General features: G+C 40.2%; 1 non-coding gene and 1 pseudogene across 1 annotated transcript; both read left to right on the forward strand.

The window, feature by feature from the left end:
* Positions 1-8,178: 8,178 nt before the first annotated feature.
* Positions 8,179-8,307, forward strand: LOC144330533 (U4 spliceosomal RNA; annotated as a pseudogene).
* Positions 8,308-8,363: 56 nt separating this feature from the next.
* LOC114680078 (U4 spliceosomal RNA) lies at positions 8,364-8,499 on the forward strand. Its single transcript, XR_003732145.2, has one exon. It is a non-coding gene; the product is annotated as a U4 spliceosomal RNA (small nuclear RNA).
* The last annotated feature ends 1,225 nt before the right edge of the window (positions 8,500-9,724 follow it).

Below are 9,724 nucleotides of genomic sequence, written 5' to 3' on the forward strand. Positions count from 1 at the left end.
ATTACAGGTATGAGCCACTGTGAATGCCCTTAAATATTTTCAATCCATGGTTGCTTGAAGCCACAGATGTGGAACTCACAGTTATGGAGGGCCAACTATAAAATCATACTTCTAAAATATGTCTGGTGATATTAAAGAGAACCACAGCCTGACAGTAGTTAAAGGAGCAAAACTGATTTTCATTCAGGAGCTATTACAATCGGGCAAAAGAGACAGTATAGAACTGGGCTCAACTCCAAATACAGCAAGAGCAAGTGGAGATTTATAGCCAAGGAAACAGGTTGCAGGGGGTTGGGAGGTGAGTGGTCGATGGACAGGAATCACTAAGAGGAGACATCAAGGGAGGAGGAATTCTTGCTGAACTGACTTAACAGGCTAGGGTGATCAGCCATCCCCTGGAGGACAGTGGGAGATGAGGAATTTGATCAGATATCAAGCGTGATCAGCTATTGAGGGTGAAGGATTCCTCTTGACTGACATAGCATAATTCTCAGTAAAACCGGGCTCTGCAGGAATTGTACACAGAAGCCCAAGTTTGAGGCCAAATCTAGAAAAGGACTCAAAGGAGCCTGATTACAGTTTGGTCAAGGAGACAGTCTTTGTCTGGGGTAGTAGGTGCTTTGATGAAAAAAATGTGGAAGGAAAATGAGATGGAGATGGTTTGGAGGGAGGACCTCTTTAATGAAGTGACACACTTCAGTGGGGACCTTTGTGAGGTGGCAGAGTGAGGCAGGTGCATACCTGGGGGAAGAGTGTAGCTGTCAGTGAATAGCAAATGTGAATACCTGCTAATCGCAGTCAGGGACCAGCAAGAAGGCCAGTGTCACTTAAGTGGAATGAGCAAGGCTGAGGAGGTAAGATATGGTTGGTGAAGTAGCCAGTAGCTACAAATGTAGGCCCTTTAGATAGCTTGGTAGGGAGTTTGGATGGTGGTGGTAAAGCATTTTGGAACTTAATTTTTCTAAAAAAAAAAAAAGAGCAGTACTGTAGCCAAATCAAAGAAATTTTCTGACTCATTGTCCTCCTCTTACATATGTATATAAGTGTCTTTGTGGCAGATCAGAGTAGAAGGCAGGGAGGTAAGAATATAATGTTTATTGCATTTTTTTTCTTATCTTTTCTTTTCTTTTTTTGAGACAGTGTCTCACTCTGTTGCCTAGGCTGGAGTGCAGTGGTGCAATCTCGGCTCATTGCAAACTCTGCCTCCCGGGTTCAAGCGATTCTCCTGCCTCAGCCTCCCAAATAGCTCGGATTACAGGCATGCACCACCAAACCTGGCTAATTTTTGTATTTTTAGTAGATACAGGGTTTCACCATATTGGCCAGGCTGGTTTCAGACTCCGACCTCAAGTGATCCACCTGACTCGGCCTCCCAAAGTGCTAGGATTACAGATGTGAGCCACCGCACCCGGCCTCTATATTGCATCTTTTCATAAGAAGTTTTATATTTTAAAATACTTATATCAGGATTCCCAATAAAAGTTAAAGATTGGCTGGGCGTGGTGGCTCACACCTATAATCCCAGCACATTAGGAGGCCGAGGTGGGAGAACTGCTTGAGCCCAGGAATTCAAGACCAGCCTGGGCACCAGAGTAAGACCCTATCTATAAAAAAAAAAAAAAAAAAAAAAATTGAAAAATTAGCTGGGTGTGGTGGTGCATGCCTGCATCCCCAGCTACTCAAGGCAGGGGGATTAATTGAGCCTGGGAGGTAGAGGCCACAGTGAGCCATAATCTCACCACTGTACTCCAGCCTAGGTGACAGAGTAAGACCCTGTCTAAAAAATAAAAATAAAAGTTAAAGGTCTTTAACTGTTTTACATATAAATCCTACAGGGGAGGTAGATTTTATTTTGATTAAAATGTCATTGTTTCAGCTAAAAAAAAAGTCTAGGTCTACTTTTCTTTTTAAAAAGTATTTAAAAGAATCAGCCATGGCTCTTTGCCACTGAATAAGAATATGGCACTCTTTCATATCATGTTCAATCACATCAGGATAAAGTGGCGCCAGAGGTGGCTGTCACATAAATAGAATTTATACCAACAGAGTTCTCAGCCTACTTCAGTTGTTGAAAATTAATTTATTTTCTGACTTCAGAACCTGATTTTCAGAGTACAAGAAGCTTGATAGAAAAAGCAATTCAGTGTAATCAGCTCTCTTTATATGCTTAGTTTAAAACTCTTTAGCCTGTCTTATATGATATGAATCAGAGGGAATTGATAAATATTCCTAAAAACACCTGGATAGATCTCCTTAGTGAATGTGAAATTGCCTGTGAAATTCTGACTGTGAAGTTTTCTGTGAAACAAGAAAATTAGAATCAAAGGAGATGTTTAATAATTTCATTTTCACTTTCTTAAGACCTCTGTCAAAATAACAGGTAACGACGTCACTGGAGAGCTCTAGCAGAAAACAGATCTTGGCAATTGGTCAGTAATTTGAGATTAATGTAATGCAAATTATGAACAAAAATTGAGAAGCATTTTATTTATTTTCAGGGAGGTTGCTAGTTTTATAGCACTTTTTTTATTTGGAGATTACTATAGTAGTAGCAGAATATTATTAAGTATGTATTTCTCACCAGATAAAGAAAAATTTTTGTCCAAGTATTTGAAATGCCAGTAATATTGGATTGTGACTACTTTATTGCATAAAATAGTTTTTCTATGAATAAAGGCTCACATAGGCGTAAGACTTGAAAAAAATGTGAAGATTTGAAAACAAAGCTACAGAAATTAAAACTGTGTTGTACAGTCATAAATATTAACCTTCATATCAATGGCACTGAAGAGACAAGGCAGAAATAGGATTCAGTATATACTAGAATTAGTAGAGGATGAAGGTAGTATTCTAAATTACTGAATCAAAGTGTCCAATAAATTACAGAATACAAAATAAATATTTTTAAAAACAAGAGATTTCCTATATAACAAAATTTTCTAGAAAGAAAACTATCTGGCTGGGCGCGGTGGTTCATGCTTGTAATCCCAGCACTTTAGGAGGCCACAGTGGGTAGATCACCTGAGCGAGGAGTTCGAGACCAGCTTGGGCAACATGGCAAAACCTCAATTCTACAAAAATTAGCCAGGCATGATGGCCCGGTGCCTGTAGTCCCAGCTATTTGGGAGGGTGAGGTAGGGGGATCACTTGAGCCCCGGAGGCAGAGATTGCCGTGAGCAGAGACTGTGCCATTGCACTTGAGCCTGGGCAACAGAGTGAGACCCTGTTTAAAAAAAAAAAAAAGAATTTTCAAAAATGTTTATGTTAACTACACTTACAAAGACTAATCTTCAAAGGCTTTGGCATTTTAATTTAAAAATGTTATACAGCACCATGTTTTTAAATGGTTAAAATTGGTTCCCTAAGCATTTATATAGATGACAAAGTACACATTCAAACATTACATTATTCATTTAAAATATAACTCTCAATTTTGCACTTAGTATAGAAGTATAGTATGTATTGAGCTTCATTCAACTATTCATTTAACAAATGTCTGTAAAATGATTATTGTCATGTGCCATGTGCTGGATGAATACATTAAAGTCTACTAAGGGAATCAGATATTACAATGTAGCACAATAAGTTTTATTTTTTTATTTTTATTTTTATTTTATTTTTGAGATGGAGTCTTGCTCTGTTGCCTGGGCTGGAGTGCAGCGGCGCGATCTTGGCTCACTGCAACCTCTGCCTCCAGGGTTCAAGAGATGCTCCCATCTCAGCCTCCTGAGTAGCTAGGACTACAGGCGTGTGCCACCACACCCAGCTAATTTTTTTTTTTTTTTTTTTTTTTTTTTTTTTTTTTTTGAGGCGGAGTCTTCACTCTGTCGCCCAGGCTGGAGTGCAGTGGCACCATCTCGGCTCACTGCAAGCTCCGCCTCCCGGGTTCGCGCCATTCTCCTGCCTCAGCCTCCGGAGTAGCTGGGACTACAGGCGCCCGCCACCACGCCCGGCTAATTTTTTGTATTTTAGTAGAGACGGGGTTTCACCGTGTTAGCCAGGATGGTCTCGATCTGCTGACCTCGTGATCCGCCCGCCTCGGCCTCCCAAAGTGCAGGGATTACAGGCGTGAGCCACCGCGCCCGGCCCCAGCTAATTTTTATACTTTTTGTAGAGATGGAGTTTTGCCATATTGGCCAGGCTGGTCTTGAACTCCTGAGCTCAAGTGATCCGCCTGCCTTAGCTTCCCAAAGTGCTGGGATTACGCCCAAAGATGTGAGCCACTGCTCCCAGCCTAGTTGTATAATAAGAGTATTAATGATATCTTGCACACAGGCCCTTGGAGCATCCGTAAGATTCACAGTAGAGTGGGAATTTGGCCTGAATCTATCTACACCAATAAGAAAAAAAAAGGCATGTGGGGAGGAGATAAGGACACTGCAGATGTTAGACAGCATGTGGAAAGACACTATATGAAGTTCAGAAGGAGTAGGGAGAAGTCAAGTGTAGTTAGAAGTGTACAGTTGGTTGAGGGTGCAGGATTTTGACTAAACATGAGTTCAAATTTTGGTTGTGCTACTCACTAGCTGGAGGAATTTTTGCAAGTAACTAAACCTAAGTTGCTGTCCTTTCATCTGTAAAATGGGGATAGTAACAATAGCTAGATTGCAGAGTTAACAGGAAGATTTAAGAGCATGTGTGGAACCTAGTATTGTGTCTAACCTACCCAGACTAAGAGCTAAATAAATGGGCCGGACACAGGGGCTTCTTCCTGTAATCCCAGCACTTTGGGAGGCTGAGGCGGGTGGATCACCTGAGGTCAGGAGTTCGAAACCAGCCTGACCAACATGGTGAAACCTCATCTCTACTAAAAATACAAAAATTAACCAGGCGTGGTGGCGGGCGCCTGTAATCCCAGCTCCAGGAGGCTGAGACAGGAGAATAGCTTGAACCTGGGAGGCAGATGTTGCAGTGAGCTGAGAACATGCCATTGCACTCCAACCTGGGCAACAAAGCAAGACTCCGTCTCAAAATAAATAAATAAAAATGAAAATAAATAAACTAATGGTAGATAGTTTTATATTATTTATTACTACTTTATGTAAGTAATATCAAAAAACATTTGGCTACATATTTTTGAGAATTTTTCATTCTATGGCCTTAAATTTTTTTTAATTTTTAAATTTAATTTATTATTTATTTATTTATTTTTCTTTTGGAGACAAAGTCTTACTGTGTTGCTGAGACTGATTCCTGGGCTCAAGCAATCCTTCCACCTCCGCCTTCCAAATAGCTGGGACTACAGGCATGCACCTGGCCATTCTATGGCTTTTTAAATGACAAGTGAGTGTTAATTGCCAACCTCTTTTAGATGTTCTCTAAACAAAAATGGTATTTGTTCAGGAATAGGACATTGCAATGGGAATATGCGTGCCATAGTAAACTAGATGCATGTACAGGGAGGTAAAGAAAGATAAAGGTTTTTAAAGGAAAAATAAAGAGGATTACAGAATTGTTTTGAAGTGATTCTCCTTCAAAGGATCCATAACAAGGATCTGTTAACAAGGGTGGCATCAGTCAAGGTTGGCTGGCAGATGTCCTCACAGAAGTATTTTTTGTGTAAGGTTGTGATGATCTTTGTGCAATGTTGTGCTTTTTGTAGTCTTTTGTGATAGTTTTGGTTACGAAGCACTCATGCATGAGAACCCTCTCCTCATAGCCTTCCCCTGTTCTATTTGTCAGGATTTTGTTCGTTTTTAACACAAATGACACCATTTTGATTCTGATGACTTTCCTGTAATAATGAGTTCACTTTTTCATACAGAGCCCAAGAGTATAAAAGTATCACTTCTTCCTGAGCAAAAATATGGTAAATGAGTTACTTCAGACCACATTCGCTTTAGGGAATAATCTCTACCCCAGAATCAGTGGTTTATGTAACTGCCAGTTATAGAACTTGATAGTCTTAAAAGCTTTACAGAGAGCATCTATTACATGGTAAAATGTCCAAAATGTAGAAAATTTCTATGAATTCAAGCATATGCATGTGGCTTTGCAAGTATTTTAAAATCATTTGCATGAGTAATTGTCCCTCAAAAGAATAAGCTGCATTCGCATATCTCTTTCTTTAGGTCTGTTTCTGTCTCAGCCTATTGCACTCAGGTTTCTGTTCCTTTTCACTCTTGACTCCCTGAAACGACTCTGACAAATATTGCAAATAGATACCTAATGGCCAAATCAGTGAATTTTTTTTTAAGCTTTTGGTTTCCATGAATTCTCAGAATTGGACATGGTTGAACTGCCTCTTCTTTTTGAAATTCTGTCTGTACTTTGGCTTCATGATGCCACACCCACCTGGTTTTCCTCTTACATCTCTGGCCACTCTCTCTTAGTATGTTTTATTTTTCCTCTTCTCATTACCTGCCCTTCATGTTGGGTATCTGCAGGGTTTCTGTCTTTGGCTCTCTTCTCATTCTACAAATTCTCCATGGGATGATTTCATCCTGTTTATTGCTTTCCATGAGCAGATGTATAATAATATGATTCTCAAATTTAATCTCCATCCCTGACCTCGCTCCATTGTTTCTGACTGGCTTCTAACTCTAGTTACTAACAGAGTATCTCCATCTGGCTGTCCCAGAGACACTTAAAATCACTATATCCCAAAATGAATTTAATCTCTTTTTTTTTCCAACCTGTTCTGTCTCCTTCACTCTCATCTTGGTGACTGGCTCCCCTATCCATACATGCACAACCCAGACAGCTGGGAGTTATCCTGGCTTCTTTTCTTTCCTTAGCCAAATGCCCTCCCCATATTCAATCAGTGTCCAAGTCCTGTTGACTCTATTTCATGAACATGTTTTGGCCTCTTCTGTCCACCCCCATTACTCCCAGCAACTCACATCTGGACTATTGCAATAGTATCCTAACCAGTCTCCTTGCCTTCACTTTTAGTCGATCAAGTTGTTTCATTTCACTGGTAAAACTTCTCTGGTGGCTTTTCACTGAATATGTGCTAAAACCCAAACTTCCCTGCATGGTGTTCCATATTCTTGATGATCTGGCTTCAGCGAATTTTTGAGTCTTGTTTTTTTTTTTTTTTTTCCACCCCTCCTTTTCTGTCCACAGGATTGCATGCTGTTGGGAAGCTTTTCCTCAGCGGCTGACTGCAGAGCTGTTTATGAACCCCACACACAGACAGAATCACTCAGTTCTGGGCCTACCTCCATAGCTGCGTTCTCTCACAGGTTTCCATCATGGCTCCCATCATCCTTTACTAAACTTATTTGTTTATATGCACACTTCAGCCTATTTCTCTGGCATCTCATAGTATTTAAAATAATTTTTGGCATAAATATCAGTATCAATAGATATATATCAAGCACTTCCTTAAGGAATTCCTCAAGAAACCTCCTCCAAGAACTTCCTCAAGGAACCTGGAAAATGAGAACAACTCCCATCTCTTTGGTAATTCCTCAAACTGTTCTATCTCTAGCATGTAATAAACATTGTCTCGCTGTGGGATAATTAAGGAATCAGAGACACCGAGGGGTTGAGGAGGAATTAGTTAATTATTTAGGTGCACCAACCCCGTCAGATTAACATCCAAAGGACTGAGCCTCGAACAAAGAGTCAAGCTACCTTTTAAGCATTTTGTGGGACGGGGGAGATCTGTGCAGGAGAAAGCATATTACAGAAGCGAGAAACAAAGACAGTTATTCACTTGAGACATGCATTACATTATTTCTTACTTTTCAAGGAACAACATGTTTTATGACTTGAGATTATCTGTCTAGTGACCTTGCAGCTGCACAGCTAGAGAAACAGTCTTCACAATGCCTGGGAAAGGGAGAGACAAGGTTCACTAGCCACAGAAAAATAGGCAGTTAATTTCAAAGGACTCCTGCTCTTTCTCTTCTTCAGGGGGAATTGGGTTTTCTTACATACAATTGAGTTTTTGCTTACACATTCTTTAATTTCTTTTAATTCCTGTTTCAGTCTGACTGAAAATAGAGGAGCTACCTGGTTGCACACAGTACTGATTCCCACCCAATGTGTTTCTATGTTCTTTGAAAGACAATGTAATTGTGACTTAGTTGAATTAAATTGATGTGCTCTCCACAATCATCCCATAAAATATTCACTATCATTATCACTATCATTATAATCTGGCTCATAGGCCAGATTAAGATGGTCAAATAAGTTAGTTTGTTAAACCAATTTAAAACACACAGTCTTAGCTTTGTATAGTGGAAATATGGTAGCCAATGAGGTTTATCCTACATTATTGCTAATTGAAAACTTTTTCCAATACTGGCTCATAGGCCAGATTAAGATGGCCTATCATTATAGTCTGGCTCATAGGCCAGATTAAGATGGTCAAATAAGTTAGTTTGTTAAATCAATTTAAAACACACAGTCTTAGCTTTGTACAGTGGAAATGTGGTAGCCAGTGAGGTTTATCCTACATTATTGCTAATTGAAAACTTTTTCCAATACCCTGCCATGACAACTTGCTAGATAGTCAGCATTGGCAATTTTTGACAGTCACTATGGAGACTGAATTGTTTTAGAAAAAAGCAGGAAGCGAGGGGAAAGAGATTGGGTAGGTGAACACATTTAGATCAGGCAGGTGAAAGGACCACACTACTGTGGGTCACTCAGTGTTCATATGTTCTGCCTCTCTCTCTGCCTCATCTGCCTTCTCCAAAGATGGCATGGTTACAAGAACCAGAGTGTAGGTAAGAATGTTCAGAGATGGAAGGTTCAGGGTGCCAATCTACACTTGCTCTATCAAAAAGACAGGTTGCTGGGTGCCGGGGCTCACAACTGTAATTCAAACACTTAGGAAAATTGAAGCAGGCAGAGTGCTTGAGCCCAGGAGTTCAAGAACAGCCTGGGCAACATGGCGAGATCATGTCTCTACAAAAAAATTAAAAAAAAATTAGCCGGGCATAATGGTGCATGCCTGTAGTCTCAGCTACCCAGGAGGATGAGGTGGGGGGATCACCTGAGCCCCAGAGGTTGAGGCTGCAGTGAGCAGGCAATGAGCCATGATCATGCCACTGCACTCCAGCCTGGGTGACAGAGCAAGATCCTGTCCCCAAACAATAAAAATAATAAAAAGACAGAGGTAGGTATGTGTGGCTACACCTATAGCTCAGCGATGACCTTATGAGCAGCATTATACATTTTAAGCCCAAAACAAATGGGTTAGAATGGATGATACCAATGGGTGGTCAATTTGAGGTAGACCAGACTGATCCATGCTTTATGAATATTTAAGGTTTATTTTGCTTTCCATCTCTATCTACAAGTAACACTCTTGTTTGTTTTGTCCTTTTAACATATGTTTAAGAAGTAAATGTCTATTTATTCTATGTTTAACATGTTTCATGCGTTAATGATGTACTTATTATCTGTACTTAACATATGAGTTGATGTAACATATACTTACAGGTAAGTTCCATCTATCCCATTTGTTTCTCCTATTCTTTAGGGCAGAATTGAAAATTCTTAAATAATACAGCAAATGTATGTTACATTATGGATAAAAATCTGAGGCACAGGGCCAGTAAGTCCCTTCCACAAAGTCCCCGCCACTTTTCCAAGGGCATGAAAAAAAGTCACGTTTCAAATATAAAACATCTGGCTCCAGAGCCCTTTTTTTTCGTGACAGGGTCTTGCTCTGCTGCCAGGCTGGAGTGCAATGGCATGATCATGGTTCACTGCAGCCTTGACTTCCTGGGCTCAAGGTTCAAGTGATCCTGCTTGCCTTTGACCT

This window comes from Macaca mulatta, chromosome 7 (assembly GCF_049350105.2).
Source record: "Macaca mulatta isolate MMU2019108-1 chromosome 7, T2T-MMU8v2.0, whole genome shotgun sequence".
Lineage (NCBI taxonomy): Eukaryota > Metazoa > Chordata > Mammalia > Primates > Cercopithecidae > Macaca > Macaca mulatta.